The 7,787-nt window shown below is 42.6% G+C and overlaps 1 non-coding gene across 1 annotated transcript; it reads left to right on the top strand.

The window, feature by feature from the left end:
• The first annotated feature begins 629 nt into the window (after positions 1-629).
• Positions 630-760, top strand: LOC115032048. Its single transcript, XR_003837695.1, has one exon. It is a non-coding gene; the product is annotated as a small nucleolar RNA SNORA17 (small nucleolar RNA).
• The last annotated feature ends 7,027 nt before the right edge of the window (positions 761-7,787 follow it).

Here is a 7,787-nt window from a genome sequence, read left to right as displayed (position 1 = left end):
ACCATGGACTGCCTCCTCTTATCTGGACCTGTCATGCTGGGACAATGAAGCAAATNTTCCCCTAAAGAGCCAATTTTAATCTCTCCTACAAGGCCTCTCTGCATTCTCAGCCACGGTCTCCTATCTGAAATGAGAGCAAGCGAAGCACTCCCATCCCGGAGCCCCTCAGCTCTTCCAAGGAGCCCAGTGACATTTCCAAGGGGACCTCAGACTGCGCCTCCCCACCTTGGGCNGATCCTGCATCTTCTCACAGCCCCATGCCTAGGCCAACGGATGGAGTGCACGCAGTCAAACCTCCCACATACAGCCTCCATGAGCAGCCCTAGCCCTGTGGCAGACTGGAACTCAGGACACCATTATAACCCACAACATCTTAGTAAACTTAAAGAGAATAGCAATAAATGTCTGAGTGATGCCCAAGAAAACAGGAACATAAAGATAAATGAACTGATGACGATTCAGGATTTGCAAACTGATTTCAATAAAGAGAGAGAATTATTGAAGAGAGCTCAAGCCACATTAAGATGAAATTGAAAAAAAAATCCAATAACACATTTAGAAAACTTGGTGGAATGCTTTACAGGCAGAATGGTTCAAGATAAATTGTCAAGACTAAAGCATAAAATANGACTGCCCTAGAGGCATGGCAGGTGTGGCTGCTGTGTCACATGTGTTTCAGTAGATGGCAGAGAGGAAAGAGACTATGCCTACACTCTGTGTTCTGACCTGTCAACATCAGAATGATTAGAAGCCAAAGTTCCCTGAGACTATCATCAGTCCAGCACCACACAGATCCAGACAGACCACCTAGACAGGTTCCTGGGGCAGGGGAGCTAGCTAGAGACTAAAAGGACCATGACTGCTACCACAGGCCCCAGGTGGGAGTAAGCCCAAGATAGATGACTCTTCCAATGTGGAGAGCCGTGCCGCGAGCAATCGCTGTGGAGAGCTGTGCGTGTGCTGCGAGCAATCGCCATTATAAGATGGCGCTGGCCTCCGCTGTGACTAACTAGTAAACAAGCCTTGTGCGCAAGTGCGAGAGTGAACTCACTTCTAGTCACTGCCCATTCTCGGGGTATAATAGTGGGGTGCAAGCAACGAATCAGGAGTTGTCACGCCACATCAGGTGCTGAAACGTCATGGCTGAGCGCTATATAAGGGACTCCATTTTCTGGGGTCNGGGGTCTTCCTGAGAAGTAAGCAATAAAGCTTTGCCGCAGAAGATTCCAGTTGTCCTGAGTGTGTTCTTGCCGGCGGGGACAAAAGCTCAGGATATTCCAAGATAGATGCTGTCCTGGGACAAGAGCAAGCCCAGGGTGGCCACCAGACCTGTGCCATGGAGCCCAGATATGGAGCTAGCCTGAGAGGACTACCAGTCCAGAGNAGTGTAAGCCAAGGAGCAGGGGGCATTCTGCTGCCTGGTGCCATAATGCATGAGTGAGGCATAGCCCTCCTGAGATGATCCCAGACACTCAAAGACCCCTGGGCACAACACAGAGGAGCAGTTGAAGTGTTGGAGAAATGGAAGAGAAAGAGAAACAGAAGGGTGTGGGCGCAATGAAAAGAGGCAAAACTGGAGAATCAAGGGTAGTAAGGAACCAATGATGCCATCTGAGACTATGGTGAGGTCTTGGCCTGTGTTGCCACTGGAGGCCATGTTTGGGTCCATGGCCCCACAGCAGCAGAGGTCTGTTACCACCAAATGCCAAGTGGTCACCCCTGGGTTGGACTGCTACCTGGTGACAGGTTGATGTCTGAGTATAGTGAAGAATTGGTCCACCCCTCACCTCAGTGTCATGGGAGGGCTGGCACTGGGGGAATGAAAGCAGAAGAGCTGACGTCAGCTACAGTACTCAGGAGAGCAGCCCACACACATTAAGGGTGTTGTGGGTAAGCCAGTCCCCAGGTTATGAGCTTATAAGAGCAGGCCCTNCCTCATGTCTGGTAGGCAGAGGTATAGATGAAGGAGAGATGCCCTCCTCCTCTTCCTAGTCTCTTAACACCTACCACAGGCAAAGAGCTAGCACTGGGTCCTGAGAGAGGGTGAACTGACCAAGTTCCTCACTTACTGCAACACTTGGCAAAGCAAGCACTGACCCTCACCTGGGAAGCAGAATAGAGCTAATCATGGTTGCAGGGGTTGCTGGTGAGCTAGCTCTGAGGTCTTGACAGAGGAAGAACCAGTGGGCTGACCAATTCAGTTACCTCTCAGGCCCAGACCCAGGGTTTTGAGTTGGCCCACCCCAACATCTACCAATATTGATGAAATGCTAGAGTGCATCAGAAGCTACAGAATCTCCACGATACAGGGCAACAACAGGATAATCTGAGAGGAGTTCCAGTGAGGTTTCAGCATTGATAAGAGTAGAAGAAGCTGGAGGTCTCATACCAGACAATGCATTGCAATGAACATATAGACAAAAGTATATACTGTGGGACACCTGTGATATGCTACAGATTTTGCAGCAAGTTTTTGTTTCTTTTTTACCATCATTATGAGCCTTAGCAATCTGTGACTTTTATTTTTATCATGTGAGAAATAAAATTATATCCCCATACATAAGCTGGTTGTCAGCTATTTTTGTTCCCAAAGCAAAGGCAATGAATGTTTCACTTAAGAAGTCACATGGAGATACAGCACCGTGTTCCATGCTTAGCCCTTGGCAGGCTGAATATGGCAGANGCAAGAAATTAGGTGGTAGAGTGAAGGGAGAGAGAAGAAAGCCAGCAAATAGTTGGTGGAGAGATGGAAAAGGAGAGAAACTAAGCATTTGTGTGCTATGAAGAAAGACAGAACTGGAGACACAAAAGCCATTACTGTTCTTACTTCTTGGGAAATGGTGAATTACCTTGTTTATCAATAGAGCCAGTAACAAATGCAAGTGCTGGTGGGCCTATGCCTTCTTCCTTTGAGAAAAGTGACCACTGTGTGGGCAGCTGTGTGTGTAGCTCTCAGAGCTGCATCCTACCCAGGAAGATGAGCAGGACCTTAATGTTTGTCTATTTGTAAATGATATAATATACATAAGAGACCCCCAAAATTTCACCAGAAAACTTGAGAAATGATCAATACTTTCAGGAAAGTGGCAGAATACCAAATCTGCTTTTAAATTCCACAGCCTCTCTATATACTAATAATGAAAAACTCCACAGTAAAAACTGAAGACACTAGAAAGTGGAAATATTTTCCATGCTACAGATAAATAGAATTAATATTGTACAGATGACAATCCTACCAAGAAATGAAAAACTGGATTACATGAAATTATAAAGATTCTATACAGCAATGGAAACAAACAGCAGAATGAAAGGACAACCTAAAGAGTGGGTAAAAAATTGTGGCCACTGAAGCTTCAAAAGGAAGACTAATGTCTAGACTATCTAAAGAACTGCAAATATAAATGCCAAAAACTCAAGTTTTTCAGTAAGTAAATGGGCTAAGGAATGAACTGTCTGTTCTCAAAAGGAGAAATGCAGCTGGCCAATGAACATTTGAAAAAGTGTTCAACACCCCTATTTTTCAGGAACAATAAAAGCTCATTTAGGGAAAATTTCTTTTGGTCAACAGAATAAAATCTCTGGCCTGGGTGGAGAACAAACTTTCCACTTGTGCATGTCAGTCATCCAACAAGGAATCACCCCTTATGAAGGGCATCCACCTTAAATCATACTTAAGAAGTAGGAGGGTTGATCACAGGTAATTCCTTCCTTGAATGTCCTGTTCCCTAGCACAGTCACTCACAGTGCAGTAGTCACATAGCTTTGTAAGTCTGTCTGTTCTTCTGAGTTGCTCTGAAAAGCATAACTTGTTTTTTAGTTCTGTCTACCACCTTTCTGAGAATGATTTTCTTGAAAACCCTGGGCTTTGATTTCTCTAAAGCTCAGCTGCTTACCCAGCAGCTTGTCTGTCTTGTGCCTGGCACCCCTGTCAGTTTGACTCAACTACACGGTTTCTTCTTTCTCNGCTTCAGGTCCTTCCTTCTGGCAGCTGCCAGGACTCAGTTTGCCTGTCCTGGTGTTTTTATCTCATATGCTAATAGAATTATGAGCTTCCATTTTTAATATATTATTTAATTATATTACTAATGAAACTTAGAACGCTGATAAGAGACTCCAATTTCCAAGATAACATGTAGCAATTCTGTTGAGATTCCCCCAAATTTCTAGTCATAGTTAGCCATCAAGAAAATGAAGAATAATCTCTGGAGTTAGTTGTTATAGTTGTCTCTGTTTAGAGATTGTTCCTCTGGTGATTTTGTTACCCTCTATGAGCAGACCTGGGAGACTAATCCCATAATCAGCTGCCAAACGCTGACACCATTGCATACACTAGCAAGATTTTGCTGAAAGGACCCAGATATAGCTGTCTCTTGTGAGACTATGCCGGGGCCTAGCAAACACAGAAGTGGATGATCACAGTCAGCTATTGGATGGACCACACGGCCCCCAGTGGAGGAGCTAGAGAAATTACCCAAGGAGCTAAAGGGAACTGCAACCCTATAGGTGGAACAACAATATGAACTAATCAGTACCCCGGAGCTCTTGTCTCTAGCTGCATATGTATTAAAAGATGGCCTAGTCGGCCATCACTGCAAAGAGAGGCCCATTGGACTTGCAAACTTTATATGCCCCAGTACAGGGGAACCCCAGGGCCAAAAAGGGGGAGTGGGTGGGTAGGGGATTGGGGGGGTGAGTATGGGGGACTTTTGGGATAGCATTGAAAATGTAAACAAGGAAAATACCTAATAAAAAATAAATTAAAAAAAAAAAGAAAATGAAGAATAAAACTGCACCGAGATTCCATCAAATGATGGTGAGGATGTAGAAGGGAACCCTGTTCACTTCTGATCAAAGTGCAAGCAATGCTCACATACCATTGAANTCAATAGGAAGGACTTATAAAAGCTAAAAACAGATTTACTACTTTTGGATCCAGCTATGCCATGTCTGAGTATATGAAGTTAGAGTACTGATCACAGTGCTTCTCAGGCCAGGACATCTANAGCAGCCTCTTCCTTCCTCACAGACTGTAGCAAATGCCCTGCTGGTTATATTTTCAAGTTAGCAGATTTCCAATTGCCTAGATTTCTCACTTGGGCTTCAAAAGGGATATCGGTGGCTATATAATCTTTTCCCCACTTTCCTCCTTGCCTCTTGTTTAAAAAGAAAGTCAGAGTCTAGCTGAAGGGTTGTTCTGTGAAATCACTCCTATCCTCACTAAATATAAGAATAGACCCACTTCTTCTATAGGGACCCAGATCCCTTTTTTCAGAAATCACTGCCATCCATGATTGTCTGCCTAAGGTGATAGGGCTTGAAAGCTCCTCAGAGTCCCTGCCAGGCTGTTTTCTGTATTTTTATGCCATTAATAAAGTTTTGGGAGACTTTTCAAGCCAAATAATTCTATTCCCTATTACAGAGTTGCTTACACATTTATATTTATTCCATCTCTGTAGATATCGCCATGCCAACCTCAGGTTTGGGAAAGCTAATAATGTGTCAACTTGACATTAAAGAAGAGAGAAGTTCAGTTGAACTGTATCTGAACTGCCTGTATCAGATTGGCCTATCACTGGCACATCTGTGAGGCACTTTCTTAATTAGTACATAATTAATTAACTATTAATTAATGAATTACTGTAAGTGTAGAACAGGCAAGCCCAATATGAGCAGGGCGTTATGTAGGCATGTGTAACTGTGCTGTAAGAAAGGTAGCAGAGAAAGCCTTGGGGAGCAAGCAGGTAAGAAATATACCTCCATGGTCTCTGCCTCAGTGTCTAGACCCAGTTTCTTTCTTGAGCTGCTGTCATGGATTCTCTCAGCAATGGACTTTAATCTGAAATATCGAACAAACTCTTATCCTTAAGTTGGTTTTGGTTTGTATTGTTGACTTATTTTATTTTATGTGTTTGAGCATTTTGCCTATATGCATCTATGTGTACGACTGTGTGTGTTGCCATGCCAGAATAGGGCACCAGATCACCTGAACAGTAGTTACAGATGTTTGTGAGCCACCATGTGAGTGCTGGGAACCAGACCTGAGTCTTCTACAAGAACAGCAATTGCTCTTAAGTGCTAGGCCATCTCTCTAAGCTTTTGGTCATTGATAACAGTAACAGAATGCAAACTAGAACTGTAATCAGCCTGGCAGACATGAAGATATTCTAAAGAGATGCTTGTGTCCCTTAATTTATCAGATTGTTGAAAACAATGGACTCTGAAGAGATGTGACTCCTCCTCCAACCCCCCAAGGAATCTCATTCTGGGAGGAGGAAAAGGCACAAGCCAGAGGGAAAACCTGTCTATCTGAGAGAATTTCTAACAAACCTGTCAGACCACTTTACAGAATAAGACTAGAGACCAGTCAAAGACAAGTCAATGCTGGGCAGGTCCACAACGTAATGGGGATGCTTAGATCTGCGTACCTTTNACCCTCTGTCTGTTTAAACTTTCATCCCCTTCAGGACTCTGAAGATGAACTTGAGAGAACTTACTGATCTATTTTTTTTTCCTCTTCTCAGTATNACCACAAAAAGTTCTGTGTTCTGTTTCTTATTTTTAATTTGACTCTTGATAGGCTTATTGATGACAAGGGGCTTGACCTAGCCTGGGGAACAGATTGTGACCCTCAAGCTCAATAACAGAACAAAATCCTTAAATCTGGCCAACCAGAAATCCAAACCTGACTTGGCCACTTAATATCTGATCCATGGTCTGATTTCTCAAGTTTCTTGACTGGGTTACTATTAACTGAGATGTCTCACTGAGCATACAAAGGCACCCAGTGGTATAAATTTGTCCACCCAAGACGAATGAGTTCAATTTCTATTTCTATTTCTCTTTGATGCCCTCAACAGAAAAATAAGAGAAACTGCCATTATTGCTGTCTTTGTCCAGAAGATTCCAAAAGACTTGCTCTTGTCCAACATTTGGTTCCATAGTCATTCTTAATGCATTCACACCAAGCTAANGAAATTTCTGCTCAGGTTAACTCATTTTGACCTATATCACTTGGGAGAATAAGTGTTTTGGTAGTTTAAGCAAAGCATAGATTGCATGAGGAAGAATGCATGAATGATTACAGATCCAATATTGACTACTCAGAGAGGAAACTGAAAGATCAATAAGTACCCAACATGCCAATTTGCTCAAAATGTGTCATTATTTTAAGTAGATAAAAATCTAGGATTTTCAAGGTCATGGTTGAAAAAACGTTCACTGTTTGCCTAAGCAATTTTATATGATTTAATTTTATTTTTATACACTTTCTTCCTTTCCAGAAATCAATAAATATTTTTTGTTTATTTTTGTTTGTTTTTGCTTGCTGGTTTGCTTTGCTGGTTTGTTGAACTAGTAATTTTTTTTTAAATTCTGTTACCTCATTTTCTATGTGCCCTTACAACAGTTTTAGTCTTTAGGATAAATGGAAGGTCTCTGAGGTGGTCAAATCATGTCTATTTACTTTCCTTCCTTAGATACAATGCTTGCTCCTAGACTGAGCCTTTATCCTGGACCTTGGTGGACAGATGGAGCAGCCTTCTCATGCAATTCTTCTTCCCTGGAGTGTGGATAAAGCCTTATCTTGGATCCTGAGTTTATTCTACTGTTTTGGGAGTATTTATTTTCTAGTTACTTCCTAAGAAAAGATGAATAAACATGTTTGGAGACACAACACATGAGAGTGTTCTATTCTGTACATCCTTATAGTCTGAATGCAAATGTCTTAAGTAGGGAGATCTAGAATGGTTACTCCTTTCCTCCAGAATCTTTTTTTTTATTATTTTTTT

This window comes from Mus caroli, chromosome 9, assembly GCF_900094665.2.
Source record: "Mus caroli chromosome 9, CAROLI_EIJ_v1.1, whole genome shotgun sequence".
Taxonomy (NCBI): Eukaryota; Metazoa; Chordata; class Mammalia; order Rodentia; family Muridae; genus Mus; species Mus caroli.
Note: the sequence above shows the minus strand (reverse complement) of the source record. Positions and strands in the feature narration are given on the sequence as shown.